Source organism: Ranitomeya variabilis, chromosome 2, assembly GCF_051348905.1.
Source record: "Ranitomeya variabilis isolate aRanVar5 chromosome 2, aRanVar5.hap1, whole genome shotgun sequence".
In the NCBI taxonomy this organism is placed as follows: domain Eukaryota; kingdom Metazoa; phylum Chordata; class Amphibia; order Anura; family Dendrobatidae; genus Ranitomeya; species Ranitomeya variabilis.
This window is the reverse complement of record NC_135233.1, coordinates 247,095,363-247,114,176: the sequence shown is the minus strand read 5'-3', so window position 1 is coordinate 247,114,176 and position 18,814 is coordinate 247,095,363. Positions and strand designations below refer to the sequence as shown.

The window sequence follows — 18,814 nt, the reverse complement described above, 5'->3', positions numbered from 1 at the left end:
TTATACCCATTCACCCAGCCCCACTACAGGAGCTATATGGAACACTCGCTCTGTCTGAAACAAACTTTCCTATATCTATGATCTTTTTGTCAGTAACAAACTTTCTTATAGCTATGATCTTTTCGTCAGTAACAAACTTTCCTTCCTCGCCATCACCGAAACCTGGCTCACCCCCTCTGACACAGCCTCTCCAGCTGCACTTTCGTATGGTGGATTCCACCTTTCCCACACACCCAGCCCCAGCAACAAGCATGGCAGAGAAGTTGGTTTTCTCCTGGCCAATAACAGTTCCTTCACCAAAACCCTACTGCCACCCTCTGTTACCCTCCCTTAGCAAAATCAACAGACAACCCTGGCACACCAGCCTGTCCAAAGAACTGAGGCATGCTTCCAGTGTTTCTGAGCAGAGATGGAAAAGATCCCACTCCAACAAGCACTTCTTTGCAGTCAAACAGTCTCTCACTACTTTCAAGGCCACACTCGCTGCAGTAAAGCAAACATACTTATCTCTCATATCCTCCCTGCATCATAACCCTAAACGGCTATTCAACACTTTTAGTCCTCTGCTCCGTCCCCCAGCACCTCCTCCCTCTCCACTTATCTAAGCTGAAGACTTTGTCTCATTCTTCAAGCAGAAGATTGATAACATCAGAGAAAGCTTTGGCCCACAACCCCTTTTCCTAACTACTCACTCAGCCATCCTCCTTCAAAACCAATTTCTCCACCATTACAGAAGATCAACTTTCAGCTATACTCTCAAGATCACATCTCACCACCTGTGCACTTGACCCGACCCCATCCCACTTCATCCCAAACCTCACAACAATCTTCATACCAAGCCTTACCCATCTCTTCAACCTATCAATAACAACTGGTGTTTTACTCTCATCCTTCAATCACACCCATTCTCAAAAAGCCCTCTCGTGATCCATCCTCTGTATCTAGCTAACGCCCCATATCTCTTCTCCCCTATGCCTCAAAACTAATGGAACATCACATTCATTTTGAACTGTCCTCCCACCTCTCTAACTGCTCCCTCTTCGACTGCTTACAATCTGGCTTCTGACAGCATCACTCCACTGAAACTGCCCTGACTAAAGTCACCAATGACCTATTAACCGCCAAAGCCAAGTGACATTACTCTGTCCTCCTCCTCCTGGACCTGTCCTGTGCCTTTTACACAGTGGACCATTCCCCATTACTACAGACCCAGTCATCTCTTGGCATCACAGACTTGGCCCTATCTTTGGATCTCGTCATATCTAACAGACCGGACATTCAGTGTCTCCCACTCACACACCACCTCCTCACCTCGCCCCCTATCTGTCGGAGTCCTGCAAGGTTCAGTCCTAGGACCCCTGCTCTTCTCTATTTACACCTTCGGACTGGGACAGCTCATTTAGAATCTCACGGCTTAAGGTACCTTCACACGAAGCGATGCTGCAGCGATAGCGACAACGATGCCGATCGCTGCAGCGTCGCTGTTTGGTTGCTGGAGAGCTGTCACACAGACCGCTCTCCTGCGACCAAGGATGCCGAGGTCCCCGGGTAACCAGGGTAAACATCGTGTTGCTAAGCGCAGGGCCGCGCTTAGTAACCCGATGTTTACCCTGGTTACCAGCGTAAAATGTAAAAAAAACAAACAGTACATACTTACATGCGTCCCCCGGCGTCCGCTTCCTGCACTGTGTGAGCGCCGGCAGTAGCAGGGCACAGCGATGACGTCACCGCTGTGCTGTGCTTTCACTTTCACTTTGCGGCGCTCAGTCAGTGTGGGAAGCGGACGCCGGGGGACGCATGTAAGTATGTACTGTTTGTTTTTTTTACATTTTACGCTGGTAACCAGGGTAAACATCGGGTTACTAAGCGCGGCCCTGCGCTTAGTAACCCGATGTTTACCCTGGTTACCAGTGTAAAATATCGCTGGTATCGTTGCTTTTGCTGTCAAACACAACGATACACGGCGATCGGACGACCAAATAAAGTTCTGAACTTTATTCAGCGACCAGCGACATCACAGCAGGATCCTGATCGCTGCTGCGTGTCAAACTAAACGATATCGCTAGCCAGGACGCTGCAACGTCACGGATCGCTAGCGATATCGTTACAAAGTCGTTTCGTGTGAAGGTACCTTTACAGTATCACCTCTATGCTGATGACAAACAGATCTATATCTCTGGACCAGATACCACTTCCATACCAACCACAATGTCAGTCCGCTAGTTCATCCTTCTCTGCTATATTTCTAAAACTTAATAAGGACAAAATGGAATTTCAACATCTTTCCCCCTATCTCACTCGACCCCCTCCCAACGGAGATATCCAATAAGCTCGCTGCCTTGGGGTAATTCTTGACTCTGATCTTTCCTTCAAACCACATATCCAAGCCCTTTCTACTTCCTGCCAACTTCAACTCAAAAATATTGCCCGGATCCGTACATTCCTCAACCAAGAATCTGCAAATACTCTAGACCATGCACTCATCATCTCCCACCTTGACTACTGCAACCTCCTGCTCTGTGGCCTCCCCTCCAATCTATTCTAAACTCAGCTGCCCGACTAATCCACTGATACCCCCGCTATTCCCCGGCTTCTCCCCTCTGTCAATCCTTTCACTTGCTCCCCATTACTCAGAGACTCCAGTTCAAAACCCTAACCATGACATACAAAGCCATCTGTTGTGAGTCCTTGCGGGCAGGGTCCACCTCTCTCCTCCTGTACCAGTCATGACTTGTAATATTTAACATTATTGTACTTGTTTTTTATGTATATCCCTTTTCACATGTAAAGTGCCATGGAATAAATGGTGCTATTATAATAATAATAATAATACCGTAGTAATAATAATAATTGTATAACTCCAGATACCTGCAGAACCACTTGGGGGAAGTTATGAACTTTCTGTGCTATGAATGCGATCAACATGTACATTGTATGCAGTGTGCTCCCTCTAGTGGTGGTGGCAGACAGACAGAATTGTACTACTTAAGTAGTCCCTGTACATGTAGACAACCTGATCTCCTTTCACACATAATGTTGGCAAATCACCTTATTATAAAATTATGTTGTGGCCTGTAGGTGTCTTCCCTCTAACTAGCTTGCTGTCCACTGCATGTTTTCAAGTGTAATCCACCTAGATCCAGATAGATAACAGGATGTAGCGGGGGTTGGGAGGTGGTATGTCCCTCACTTCTTCTCTACTGTCTACACTGAATACTGGCATGAGAGGTTGGCATTCAGTTAAGCTATTGCAGCGCCCCAGAGTCCTGGTCGTTGCAGTAATGTCACTCTTCCACCAGGGGGAGTGATATTACGTCTGATGGTACTAAAGGAGTTCACCTGACCAGGTATCACAAGTCACACACTACACTTCACACTCCAGTCCACCAGGGGGAGCCTTGCTTCTATCTATTAGGGCACTCCTCACACACGGGTAAAACTGGTGGGTTGGATAGGAAGTCAGTGAGAAGCTACCTGGGTTTGACCCAGAGAGGGCCTGTCAGGCAGACAGGGGGTGAAGGAGGAACATCTGAGCTGCAGACAGAGGGTCCCTGTCAGGGGTGGGATCCTGACAGAGGCCAAGCACGAGATAGAACATTACGGAGCTGCGCATGCACCCATTGCGGCAGCATCCTAAGAAAGGACGTGAAGCGAAGTGTATTGTGGAGAGTGAGAAACGAAGTCACAGCACAAGGAGATAATACCGGGAGGAGTCCTGCCCCGAGATCGGCAGCCTCCTTCTGAGGCGCGTAGCCGGTGGCCGGAACACCGAGGGAGTAATAGGCTCTACGCATTACTTCAGAGACCGGCAGGACAGTCAATTCCAGGTTGGTTGCCCGACCTTAATACCTAAGAAGACACGAAGGCAAATTGTGGGAGAGGGGTGTCACTAGGGTCCCTATAAATAAGCTCCAGGCCTACCCCGTCATACGGGTTGTCCTAGCCATACCATCTGGGGGACAGAGAGAGAAGATCAGAAACATCCACGAAAGTTGTGAGGACTATCCCGTGGTGCTCAGCAGGGAGGTACTACAACACACAGGCGCTAGTAGGAAGGCTACTGATTTCCACCTGGATAAGGGAACTCTGGATGTGCCTTCGGACCGGCCGGATTCTGCCTGCCCTGTGAACGGTACTCTGGACTGTGGACGCTGAAGTCTTCAGTTAAAGGTAAAGAGACTGCAACCTTTGTGTCCTCGTTATTCACTGCGCCTTACATCGTCCACCATCACCACCTACACATCCGGGAAGCCCTGGGGATACACTTCACCTGTGGGAAGGTATATCATCTAGCTGCCATTCCATCACCCCAGCGGACCCCTAAGCAGCGTCGGTCACTTTGACTGAGTACCACAGGTGGCGTCACGAACACCAGACAAACTACACCTTTAATTGGGCGCCCCTCAAAGGGCCACGGACCGGGTCGGGCCACCGTGACATCCACCAGAATCGAGAGGGACCCGGTACCGAGTACCCCATTGCCCTTACGTGTGGGGGCGCTCCACTATTATACAATGGCAGAATAAATATTTTGCTTGGAAGCGAAGCAAATTGAAGCTCCGGCACCTATAGTATTGGCAGAGCGCTGGAAGGGGGAAAAGGGCAAGTTACGAAACATATGACAGTTGAGACAGATTCCGGATATATTAGACTGATGTGTTAATCGACAGCAGCTTTAACTTATCGTTGTTCGAAATGGTAGCAAGAACATACATTTGTACAGTTTTTATATGAAAGGACCGGCACACTTTAGCTACAAGTCTATGCAGAAGATTTGCAACAAAAAGAACCCCTGTATTTAAAGCTAGCCATACACATGAGATGACAATTGAACAATAAAAAATAGTTTGTATGAATCTTTGTACAACCGCACCATACATATTGTACAAAAATCATTTAGATTAACCCAGACATTTATAATGAATATTGAACAAAAACATTCCATAATCAGTGGGGTGGAGCTACTGTAATTAAAGTTTTCCTAATGATAAGCTCATACACATTATGCCATGCATGATAGTTGTACGAAAATATAGGACATGCCTGATCGATCATTCGGTCAACTACAATAGTTTGTATCTCAAAAGTCGATCACTTGCCTCCTAACAACCATATAACAAATGATCGATTTGGTTGAAATCGTTTATGAGGACCTTAAGGGTGGACATTCAATCTGACACAATTGCAGCTGAAATCTGCCTGATCTGGGATCGTTTTTTTAGAACCTTGTAGGGAGATAAGCATGCTTTTAATTGTAAAAAATATTGTACTATCATTGCCCCACAGAACAAAAATAGTAAATGCTACAACAATGTCCATTCATTTAATAAGAGACCGAGTGCCATGCAGACGGAAATAACACAAATTCCTGAATATTTAGAGCACATGCCACCAACAGAAGTATTATTGGTGGGGACTTTGTATTAAGTGACACGAGAGAAATAAAATGAGCTCATTTGTCCGCAGGCCCTTGAGGTAGTCGGGTTTTTGTGCTCACCGGCTAAGGATCAGATTGCACTAAGAGGATTTGCTGGAGAAGCAGTAAAGTAAGTATTAAACTCGGCAGCACATTCAGTAGCTTTACCATAGATTCTTATTAAAGGGAGCCGTCAGCAGTTTTAACCCTGCAGAATGGCTAACAACGCTAGAGATAGGGAGACCTGGCGTGCAATTTAGTCAGTTTTATTAATCAGTAATACTGAGAAAGCTTTAATCTGGCACAAGAATCCCAAAGGTTGGTCACTAACGGCAAAGTGTTCTCCAGTCTCTGCAGTATGCAGGAGATTTTTTTTCTAGGAGAATTTAGAGAAAAAAAAATGCATGCAACCTGGTTGCCGATGATGAAAATGTAGAAAACACAGTTATGGTAAGCAATGCTGCAAACACAAAATCTGTGCCAATTAAGCTTTAAAAAAAAAAAGAAAAAGAGAAAAGATTAAAAATAGCAATAAAACTGCACTATTCACTAATCAAAACAAAGTAAAGAAATCAGGAAACAGAGGAAGTGTATGAGCGAGAGGCCGGTATAAACACAGACTTGTTTTCCTTCTGTCATTAAATATCACTAGGCAAATTTCATTCGTTAGGAACAGACTGGCAGCTAATACCCATCTGATGGCAAGAAAGACTTCCTTCCTTCCTCTATGCAGGCAAATTAAGAGACTTGGCTAGTAAAGAGGAGTCTGAACATTACACAAAGAGCTTCCTCTGGAGAATTCAATTACAAGCTCATCCCGGCCATAGGATCCAGGCATACTGCGCTCCGGTCAACCGGTGGACAGAACAGGACTACAAGAAAGAGCAAATCCAGGGTCACTGATAAATCTGTAAACATTTCTTCAGTCTGTTTTTTTTTTCTTTAATTCTTTATTATATTCTGTGATACCTAGATGGCGATAAACTAAATGCAGAAGTGAACGGTCACCCACATTTCCTACAGTCCTGAGTGAGCGGTCACACACATTTCCCACAGTTCTAAGTGAGCGGTCACCCACATTTCCCACAGTTCTAAGTGAGCGGTCACCCACATTTCCCACAGTTCTAAGTGAGCTGTCACCCACATTTCATACAGTCCAAAGTGAGCGGTCACCCACATTTCATACAGTCCAAAGTGAGAGGTCACCCACATTTCCCACAGTCCTAAGTGAGCGGTCACCCACATTTCCCACAGTTCTAAGTGAGCGGTCACCCACATTTCCCACAGTCCTAAGTGAGCTGTCACCCACATTTCATACAGTCCAAAGTGAGCGGTCACCCACATTTCATACAGTCCAAAGTGAGAGGTCACCCACATTTCATACAGTCCAAAGTGAGAGGTCACCCACATTTCCCACAGTTCTAAGTGAGCGGTCACCCACATTTCATACAGTCCAAAGTGAGAGGTCACCCACATTTCCAACAGTCCTGAGTGAGAGGTCACCCACATTTTTACAGTCCTGAGTGAGCAGTCACCCACATTTCCAACAGTCCTGAGAGAAGGCTCACCCACATTTCCTACAGTCCACAGTGAGCGGTCACCCACATTTCCTACAGTCCTGAGGGAGCGGTCACCCACATTTCCTACAGTCCTGAGTGAAGCGTCACCCACATTTCCTACAGTCCACAGTGAGCGGTCACCCACATTTCCTACAGTCCTGAGGGAGCGGTCACTCACATTTCCAACAGTCCTGAGTGAAGGGTCACCCACATTTCCTACAGTTCACAGTGAGTGGTCACAAACATTTCCTACAGTCCTGAGTGAAGGGTCACCCACATTTCCTACAGTCCTGAGTGAGCGGTCACCCACATTTCACAGTAAGCGGTCACCCACATTTCCTATAGCCCACAGTGAGCGGTCACCCACGTTTCATACAGTCCTGAGTGAGCGGTCATCCACATTTCCTACAGTCGTGAGTGAGCGGTCACCCACATTTCCTACATTCCACAGTAAGCGGTCACCCACATTTCCTACATTCCACAGTAAGCGGTCACCCACATTTCCTACAGCCCACAGTGAGTGGTCACCCACATTTCCTACAGTCCTGAGTTAGCGGTCACCCACATTTCCTACAGTCCTGAGTGAGCAGTCACCCACATTTCCTACATTCCATAGTAAGCCGTCACCCACATTTCCTACAGTCCTGAGTGAGCGTTCACCCACATTTCCTACAGTTCTAAGTGAGCGGTCACCCACATTTCCTACAGTTCTAAGTGAGCGGTCACCCACATTTCCTACAGTTCTAAGTGAGCGGTCACCCACATTTCCTACATTTCCTACAGTGGGCTCAGCCCATCCAGGCATTACAGGGATGGTCATTCATATGAATGGATGCCAAATATGCTACAGTTCTTTTAAGGAAGTACGGATTACTGGTGGTATATAAACCAGACCTGTGAAAATCAGTTGATTGCTACTCCGACTTTTCAGAAAAAAGGGAGTTGTTTTCATTAAACCTCTTTAAGCACCTTTGTTACAAGCAGCCAACATTGTCCAGGCAATGCCTTGCAAGAGCCTTCTTCCTCACTGACCTCTTCAAGATTTGCAAATCCCTTGCTGACTATGAAAGACACCCAATAAAGGCTATGCCTGTCTGTCTCTATATATATACCATATTCTCATTGAGAACGAATCTACAGTGATTGACAGGGAGGAGAAACGAGAGGGGCGGAGTACTCAGCAAAAATATAAGGGCTCCTTTCCACTTGCAAGAAATACGTCCGTGTCTCGCATGTGGAAACCAAGCTCTGGTGCCGGCACTTGGGAGCGGAGCGTGCGGCTCCATGTGTTGCTATGCAGCTGCATGCTCCGCTCCCAAGTGCCGACACCAGAGCTTGGTTTCCACATGCGAGACACGGATGTATTTCTTGCAAGTGGAAAGGAGCCTTAAAGCTGCATCTCCTCCAGAAATTTGGAAGCATGGCGGGTGATGGCATAGCAGAGAGGACAGTCAAAATGCTGAGACAATCGTGACAGTGGTAGATCGCTCACAAACACAGTGATATAATTTAAAAGAACAACACACTGAAAAAGTGCACACACACAAAATAAAATACATTCAAGCATTTCCTAGCATAATGCTATTCTGTCTAGTTACCATTAAAACTGAGCAATATATGTATAAAAAAACTAAAAAAAAACCCTTCCCTGTATATCTCAGGAACTCAGTAAAGTCTCCCACCTTCTCTTCACAGACCTGTAAAACAACTAGCTGCAGCAGGAACCTCCCCCCTCTGCACTTTTTTCAGAAGGACAAAAGACTGTTAAGCCGTACCCCTCTGCCAAGGAGGCATCCCCACCAGATCAAGTTTAACTTCCATGTTTTCAATTAAATGGCGCTGACCAGACAGCACGAAAATTAAATTCAGAGTAAGAGAAATGGCACGACAGTCCTGCAAATATGCATTCACATCTCCTCCACTTGCTTCACAAACGCTTCTTTGAAATGTTTGGATCAGGTATGAATTACTAACATAACACAGTGGATTAAATGGTTTTATATCCACGCTTCAGTAAGGGCCCCTTCACACTGGTCGATTCTGCTACGATTACGACGCATTTGCGTCATATTCGACATCGCAGTACGAGCTCGTAGCCAGCGGTCACACTCTACGATGTTAACGCTTTTTCTGACGTAGTTGCGATGTGAACGTCACGCGTCGCAATCGTACGCTACCCTTCACACCGCCATAGTCCTACGACTCCGAGCGTGACGTATTACCAGCATGGGCGTGCTAAAACGTCACGCCCAATCAGGAGACAGGTATGCGGAAGCCCAACCCACGTAGTCGCATTACGAGCTCGTATGACCGCCGTCACATACTACGATTTCGACCGCCACAGCGAGACATTTACGACGAAAGAAAGTTCTGCTCTTTCTTTCACATCGTACGATGCTGGGCTGCGTCGCAAATCGTAACGCCATGTCACACTTTGCAACCTCGGAACGAGGACGGATAAACGTCACAAATCGAACGCTCGTTCAGACTTTGATTGCACAGTGTGAAGGGGCCCTTACACTTGGATCTGTCTGGCAGCCAGGGGAAGATCAAGACATGTGGGTATACGTGGGTGGTAGCTGATGAGAGCCTCGCCATATGCTTCCCTGGCTCTCGCAAACCCATTGTTTGCTTGTGTGGCTAAAGGTACCGTCACATTAAGCGACGCTGCAGCGATAGCGACAGCGACGCCGATCGCTGCAGCGTCGCTGTTTGGTCGCTGGAGAGCTGTCACACAGACCGCTCTCCAGCGACCAACGATGCAGAGGTCCCCGGGTAACCAGGGTAAGCATCGGGTTGCTAAGCGCAGGGCCGCGCTTAGTAACCCGATGTTTACCCTGGTTACCAGCGTAAAAGTTAAAAAAACAAACAGCACATACTCACCAGCGCGTCCCCCAGCGTCTGCTTCCTGACACTGACTGAGCTCCGGCCCTAACAGCACAGCGGTGACGTCACCGCTGTGCTTTCACTTTCAGTTTAGCCGGCGCTCAGTCAGTGTCAGGAAGCAGAGGCTGGGGGACGCGCTGGTGAGTATGTGCTGTTTGTTTTTTTTAACTTTTACGCTGGTAACCAGGGTAAACATCGGGTTACTAAGCGCGGCCCTGCGCTTAGTAACCCGATGTTTACCCTGGTTACCAGTGTAAAATATCGCTGGTATCCTTGCTTTTTGCTGTCAAACACGGCGATACACGGCGACCTAGCGACCAAATAAAGTGCAGACCTTCTAGCAGCGACCAGCAATTTCACAGCGGGATCCAGATCGCTGCTGCGTGTCAAATACAGCGATATCGCTATCCAGGTCGCTGCAACGTCACGGATCGCTGGCGATATCGCCTAGTGTGACGGTACCTTAAATGTAACGGCACAGTGGGGTTTTTCACAAGAGCTCAGACACCAGCATTTAACACCGTTATTAACTGTTATGGAAATATTATGAATGCAAAATGGAAATTTTTGTTTTGTTGTTCATGAATGCAAACTAGTCTGCCAGTCCGATTCTTGCACAAGAGAATTCACGGTAAGGCTAGGTTCACATTGCGTTAGGGCAATCCGTTAAGCGCATAGTGCTAGCGGATTGCGCTAACGCAATGTATCTATAGGGATCGCGTTTGCCGATCCCGCTAGTGCAGATCCCCGATCTGCGCTAGCGAGGAACGGACCTTGGGCGCACCTCGGACGCTGCAAGCAGCGTCCGAGGTCCGTCAGAAAATGACGGCACATCGCTAGCGCGTGCCGAAAATGGCATGCGCTAGCGATGCGCTAGAGAGCAGATTCACATTGCCGTCAATGGGTGCGCTAACGGACCCGTTGCATGGCGTTAATTGTGACAATTTCGCCATGCAACTCAGTCCGTTAGCGTTAACCCATTAACGCAATGCGAACCTAGCCTAAGGCTAGTTTCACATTTGCGTTAAAATCCGCAGCGTTTAATCCGCATGTGCAGGGAAAAACGCATCGAAACACGTACAAACGCGGCGTTTTTTAGACGCATGCGGTTAAAAAAAAGCCGTGTTTGCACGCTTTTTTCTGCGTTTGGTTTTTGGTGCACATGGTGACAACTTTTACAGGAGAAAAATCTAGATAACCAGGCACCGCCAATGGGACTACAGAGGGTGTGTATTATGGGATATCTATATATAGACCCTAGGACTGCTGAAATCTGAACAGTTTGCTACGGTATCCTGTGTCATGATGGATCTTCGCATGGAGAGCTTTTATTTCTACCTGGATTTAAGCATCAAGCTGTTTCTTGCCTGTGCGTTTGCTTGGGAGCAAGACAGAAATCGCGAAAGATGGAGAAGGAGATGGCGTAGGCATTTTTGGAGACACCCCATTATTGAACTACGTGAGAGCCGTGGAGCCTATCACACGCTGTATGGCGAGCTTAATGCCAACCCGGAAAAATTCCCGGAATATACAAGGAGGTTGCAAGACTCGTTCCGGGATTTGCTTGACCAAATATGGCCAAGGAGCCATACGGAGACAGGACACCCAGCTCCGTAGAGCGATTCCACCCGAGGAACGTTTGCTTGTTACTTTAAGGTACGTAACAAATCTAAACAAATGCCAGTGCTAATTTTGGGTGTTCTGACATGTATTTTTGGGGGTATTTTCTTTTGTCTTTAGCATAAGAACACCATACATATAATTGATTTAATTTTTTTTATTTTCTTCCAGATTTCTGGCAACCGGAGAGAGTTTATCATCCCCTCCACTTCCAATACCGGCTTGGAATTTCCACCCTGTCTGGAATAGTTGCGGACACCTGCCGGGCTTTGTGGAATGTTCTCCGGGATGAGTTTATACCCCTACCCAGCACAGACATGTGGATGGCAATTGCTGAAAAATTCTGGAGTGTGTGTGATTTCCCCAACTGTTTGGGAGCGGTGGATAGAAAGCACATCCGCATTATCAAACCAGCCAGAACACGATTGGAGTACTTCAATTACAAAAAATATTTTTCTGTTGTCCTCATGGCAATAGCCGATGCGGACTGTCGCTTCATCTCCGTGGACATGGAGCTTTTGGTCGTGGCAACGATTCCCAGACTTTTAAAAACTCGGATATGGGCCGCCGTTTGTATGGCAAAAATTTTAATTTTCCACGGCCACGACCTCTCCCCAACACTCAAGGTCCACCGATGCCATTTGTTATGGTTGGGGATGAGGCCTTTCAGATGTGTGAAAACCTACTGAAGCCATATTCCAGTCGGGACTTGAACCACACTAAAACGATCTTTAACTACAGACTGACCAGGGCCCGAAGAACTGTAGAGTGTACGTTTGGGATTCTAGTCTCAAAATGGATGCATTCTTGCATCAACCATTAATCTAAAAATGGAGACAGTCGACGAGGTGGTCAATGCCTGTGTGGTTCTGCACAATTACATAATGGCTAAGGAGCGGCCCAACATTGAACTGGATGAACCAGTTGCACACCCATTGCCCGATTACCAGCATCACCCGCTGCGGTCAACTGCTGAAGATGGCCACATGCGGGACCAATTTGCTGCCTTTTTTGAATCAGATATTGGACGTGTGTCATGGCAGGACAATGTTGTGTAAATGTCCTCTTGGGATTTGGTCTGTACCAGTTATTTTCTTTTTCTTTAAGAAGTTTTTTATTGAAGGGTATAACATTCATGTTCAAAAAATTATGCAATACATTAATCAATGCATTAATATACAATTCTACATCTCTTGGACATCATATAATTAAGACAAATGAGGTTGCAGTCAGAGTCCATGAGATCCATATGCTCAACAGTATCACACAATCAAAAGGAAAATGACCTTCATTTTAAACTTATTTTGTTTCTTTTGTTTTTAAACAACAAAATAAAGATTATAAAACAAACAAATAATAACTTTTCATTATTGAACTCACATTAATTCTACTAGTAACAATTATTAAGTGTATTGTCGCTTCAGTCACACCCTACCTGTCTGCCAGATCGGATCGGGGGATCCCCTGCTAGTATCCTATTAATATACCATGATGACTGTTCAAAGCAAGCTATAAGATGGGTTCTCATCTCATCAGAGAACACATCAATGAAACTCTCCCAAGTATCAAAAAAACGAGACACCGCGCGATCCTCCCCCAATTGCGCCTCTATCCATTCCATGCGAAACACATGTTTTAATTTATTTAAGAACATTCTCAGCGTAGGAGGTTCCGCTGTAATCCACTGTTGTAAGATACATTTTTTCCCTACCATGGATACTATAGATATCAGACGTTTGGCCCCTCTTGTGATTCTTGCTCCCTCCCCCTGCCATATTCCCAATATCGCCCACTCTGGCGTGTAAGGTATATAATTGAGGAGATGGCCTAGACAAAAGTTTTTAACCTCACTCCAAAACCCCTTGATCACCGCACAATCCCAAAACTGGTGGTAAAGGTCAGCCCCAGGAGCCACACATTTCAGACAATTCGCCGATTGGGACAAGCCCATGAGGAACGAACGGTGTGGGGATATATATGTTCCATGATATAGTCTAAGCAACATTTCCCGATAAGAAGAGGCCGGTAAAGCCTTCCAAGCATAAGACATTGCTTTAAGGATATGTTCTGAAGTCAAATCTGGAAAACGAATAAGCCATCTTGGGAGGCCTGTTTTTCGTTTAGCATAGTCCATCTCCCCTCTCAGCATATGATAGAATCTAGAAGTAGAGTGTAATAATGAAGACCTATCTCGCAATATGGTGTCTAATGGGTTTTCCCAATCAAGCTCCGATAACCGCTCTCCTACTCCTGTAGCGTAAACCTCCAGAATTGCACAATTCGCAAGACAACCCATAGTCAAAGGAAGGTATCTCCGAGTGTGTGACCATGAATAAGGTCTACGAGTCGAAGAATCCATTATAGAACCCACTGTCACCGTCCGAAACCGCGTGCTCCAACTCTCTACCCCCCGTCTCAACCCCACGTCTCGATTCCCAAATATTGGCAAGAAAAGTGAGGAATGTGCATTCAAAAAAAATTTATGACGTATCCTATGCCATATCGTCCACATCACCATTATCAAAGGATTATCCATCACTGAGGAGGGTAACAGTTCCTTGTGTGTATGTAGGAGATATAACAAGTTGGTATGGGGTATCAAATTCTGGTCTAATTGAGTGTTAGTATATATGGAAGTATCTTGAATCCAGTCTTTAAGATAACGAAGCAGCGCCGCTAAATTGTAATTCTCCAAATTTGGAAAATTAATGCCTCCATTCTGTATGTGCTGTTCCAATATAGCCATGCTAATAGCATGATGCTTCTTTCCCCAAATAAAAGTGCGAAACATACCATTTATTCGCCGCAATTCACTAGAGGAAAGCAATATTGGAAGAGATTGTATAAAATATAAAATCTGCGGGATAACAACCATTTTTAACAAATATGCCCGACCTAGATATGAAAGGGTTAAATGCTGCCATCCTTCTAATTCTTTTTTAATTTTCTGTATAAGAGGAAAGAGGTTACTTCTCTGGAGATCATGAGGGTTCCTAGTTATAAGTACCCCCAAATAAGGCAAAGCATCTTTGCACCATTCAAAAGTATATATCCCTGCCCATGGTGGTTTGCGCGAGGCACATAAATTAAGCGCCTTAGACTTAGTTGGATTAATCGAATATCCAGACATAGTTCCCAATTTATTTATAAGGGCCATAATTTCAGGAAGGGCTTCCTCTGGGTTAGCAATGTATAGCAAAATGTCATCAGCAAATGCCGTAAGCTTCAAACTCAATCTCCCAACCCGTATCCCTCTAAACAATGGCAGGGACTCCAAAGCACGTATAAGAGGATCAAGGGCAAGATTGAATAGAATGGGGGAAAGTGGGCAACCCTGACGGGTACCTCTAGTTAACTCCACCCCCTCTGTTAGTTGTTGATTAACTATAATTTTGGACGTAGGTGAATTATATAATAATCTGATCAGCGCCGCAAATCTCTCACCAAATCCCTGCTTTTCTAGCACCGCGTGTATCCAATGCCACTCTACGCTATCGAACGCAGCCTCTGCGTCTAGGCTTAACAAAATGTTAGAAGAGTTCCTATTTCTAGCTGAGACTATAGTTGCCGCAATTGCGGTACGGACAGCAATAGTCGAGTGTCTGTCTCTGGTGAAACCATATTGACCAGATGACAGAATCTCAGTGAGAAACGTCTGTATTCTATTAGCCATAATTTTTGCCAGTAGTTTGTAATCCAAATTTAACAAAGATATGGGTCTGTATGATGTTATCTGTGTTGGACTCCTACCTGGCTTTAAAATTAGGGAAGTCAATGCGGAATTAAAGGAAGTTGGGGATGTGCCCCCATACAAATAATAGTTAAATAAATCCTTAAGGAGAGGATCTATATCAGGAGAGAGCATTTTATAATATTCCGCAGATAAACCATCCGGTCCTGGTGATTTATGATTTGCCATTGCTTTAATAGCAGAACTTACTTCCATTAGTGTAATAGGCATCTCCAGAGTTGCGCGCTGAGAGTCTGTCAACATAGGTAATTGCAAAGAATTTAAAGAATGTGTTATGGAAGAGATGTCTCCTCCCCGTGTGGAATAGAGAGCTGTATAATGAGCATGAACAGCCTGTAATATATCTTTGCTGTTAGTCAAATGGTTACCTGAGATGGGGTCTACTAAAAGCGGTATTTTCTGTCTGGGACCTTTTGGATTTGCCAGTCTGGCCAGTAATGTACCTATCTTATTACCCCATCTAAAGAAATGCTGCCTGTTAAAGTCTACTTTCTGTTGGGCTATCTTAGTCAAATGTGCATTTAATAATGATAAAGCATCTTGCCATTGTGACCAATCTTCTGGATCATTAGTTCCCAGATATCGTCTGTAGGCCAATATAGCCAAACCCTGAAGGTCTCTCGTTTCTTGTCCCGCTTTACGCTTTTTCCCCGCCACATATGCGATTATTCTCCCTCTCATGACTGCCTTACCCGTCTCCCACATAAGTACAGAGTCATCCCAATGCTGTATGTTGTCATCCACAAAATTACCCCACTCTTGTTTGAGGAATGTCTCAAACTCTCTGCTTTTAAACAAGTAGGCTGGAAATCTCCATGAGCCCGACTGACGTGGGTCACGGCTACAGCGGAGTGATAAAGTAATAGGAGTATGATCAGAAATCCCAGCGTCCCCTATAGTTGCCTCCATCACCCCCGTCAAAAGAGACTCACCTATCAGAAACATATCAATACGTGAGAGGGACTTATGTGCCTTGGATATACAAGTGTAGTCTCTTTCCGTCGGATGTAATACTCGCCATATGTCTACCAGAGGAGTGTCACGCATGAGATTAGTTAAACCCGATCCCGATCCGAAGTAGGGAGTAGGCAGGACCACAGACCTATCTAATTGCGGATCTAGCACAGCATTAAGGTCGCCCCCCACCACCAAGTTAGGCAAGTCCATTGTTAAAATCATCTGAGAGACCGATGCAAAAAAGGCAGCATTATCAACATTGGGGGCATAAATGTTCAACAACGAGTAGGGGGTATCTTCAATGATCACTTTCATAAGAAGGAACCTACTCTGAGGATCGATCACCACCTCCCCCGGAGTCACCTGCAAATGTCTAGCAAAGGCTATGGCCACTCCCCGCTTTTTCGAAGAATATGTAGTAGCATAAGTCTGACCCAACCAATTATCTCTCAAATGTAATGTATCCTTGTGTGACCAATGAGTTTCCTGCAAAAATATGACATCCGGTCTAGCTCGTTTGAGTGCCTGTAAAACACGACGCCGTTTTACCGGCGAGTTGAGGCCCGCTACATTCCATGACAAGATTTTTAAAGGATTACCTGTCTCTTTCCGGCTAGGCATGCGCGAAGTTGTCATCATGGTGGATAGAAGTGGCATAGAGGCAGAGCTTTTCCAATGTTTAGTAGCACATAGGGTCTCGGAGTCCCAGCCGCTCCGCAACCCTCTAAAGTAAATAGGTGTGTGACATCATTAGCAACAATACACTTATGCAAAAATATAACAACCAGTTTCTTATATACATATAAAATTAATTTTAACCAAAGTATAGTCAAAATCACTCTGTAACTCATGTTCCTTATCATTTTGACTTAGTTAAGGAAAGATCTATCAGTCTCACATCTAATCTCGCCCCAAATGTTGGAATGCACCTTCAAGTATCTGGGGGGACAAGATCTCGTCTCAGCTGGTCTAAAGCAATCTTAGGGTCTTCAAACAACTTTGTCTCTGTACCCAGCGTTACTCGGAGTCTGGCCGGGTACGCCAAAGCAAAACGGACCCCTTGTTCAATGAGGAACCGACAAACCGGGCCAAACTCCTTTCTTCGCCGGGAAACAGCTACTGAAAAGTCCTGAAACACCAGGATTTTTGTCCCTTGAATAGTAACATCTCTAAGTTTTCTAGCTGCTGCCAGAACTCTCTCCTTATCATGATAGTGGAAATATTTAGTAATGACCGGGCGAGGCCTCGCACCAGACTCCCTCCTCTCTGGTCCCACCCGGTGTGCCCTCTCAATTTGTCTGGAAGAACCGGGCTCTAACTGAAGGGCCTCCATCAGGTCAACCGTTAAGAACCGAATAAGATCCGCCCCCTTACAACTCTCAGGAATGCCGATAAATCTGAGGTTGGATCTTCTACTACGATTCTCAAGGTCTTCAACCTTATCCAGCAAAGAACCAATAAGAATCTTTTGTGCCTCCACCGTGGTTTGGGTATTTACTACAATGTCCTCCATATCACTAATCCGCTGTTCAGCTTCCGTAATCCGAGATGTGTTTGCCGACACAGCGGTCACTGTTGCCTCAAGGGCCTTATTCCAAGTTTCGAATTTTTTGTCAAAATATGGGAGAAGAATTTTAGATACTGCTTGAGCCGTAGCAGTATGAGGTTCAGGTGAGGACTGTGAATCAGAGGTGTCCTGTGACCCCTCCCCCGGCCACATCCGATCTAAGGACCTCCCAGCTGAAGATCCACCCTCCATTCTATTTTTATTCTTATGCTTGGTGCGCCTAGATGTGGTCCCCTTCTGTAAGGGAGCCTGTGTTTTCTCCAAATATTTGTCCATGATGTGGTAGCACGAAGACTTCTCAACCACCAAAGGACTCAATAATAGGGTTTAGTTATGGATCCACTATTCTTAGATCTCACTATCACTGAGGCTTGTAAAATTGAGGTTCGAAATCAATGAGAGTGAGAAACCACAGCAAAAGTGAGATTATGTATATAATAAAATACCTCCTAAAGAGTTTCAGTAAATGTGAACAGCCTGTAACTATAATCAGTATAACAAATGTTATTGAGTATATATATTATAACAGAAAAAGAAAGAAAAATAACATTCAGCACAATAAGCTTGTGCAACGCATCAACTAAGATTTGCGGTTCCACTAGATGGCGTTATTTGGTTGTAAATCTCAAAATTGCTGCTTTAAAAGAAAAGGACCACAAGATGGCGCTGTTGGGTTACAACACTTAAATTACGACTCTAGGTGCTGTCTTTAAAGGGCGGGAAAAGGAGAGGACAGAATCAATGTGGGCTAACGGCTATTGCCTCTCTGCTTCTCTTATGTTTCTATCGCAAAGCAAAATATAGAAAAAAACTGTCCTTCCCCTATACACAAAGCCACCCCCTACTCACTCAGGGGGAAAAATAGTATTATACGATAAGGTACTACAACCACAAAAATGAAAAGAGAAAAAGGAAAAGAAAGTTAAAAGAAAAAGTTCAATAAAAGATATATATATAAAAAAAAAAAAAAAAAAAAAAATATGAAAACAGCTCTGCCTATGCTTCCCAATATTGAGGAAGTCCGTATCCTTCTTCCAGGTAAACTTCAAAGAGTCCAC

At 45.2% G+C, this 18,814-nt stretch overlaps 1 protein-coding gene across 4 annotated transcripts in view; it reads right to left on the bottom strand.

Annotated features, from left to right (window-relative positions):
- Positions 1-18,814, bottom strand: part of GPSM1 (G protein signaling modulator 1) — a 347,209-nt gene that overhangs the window by 234,523 nt on the left and 93,872 nt on the right. The window lies entirely within an intron of this gene.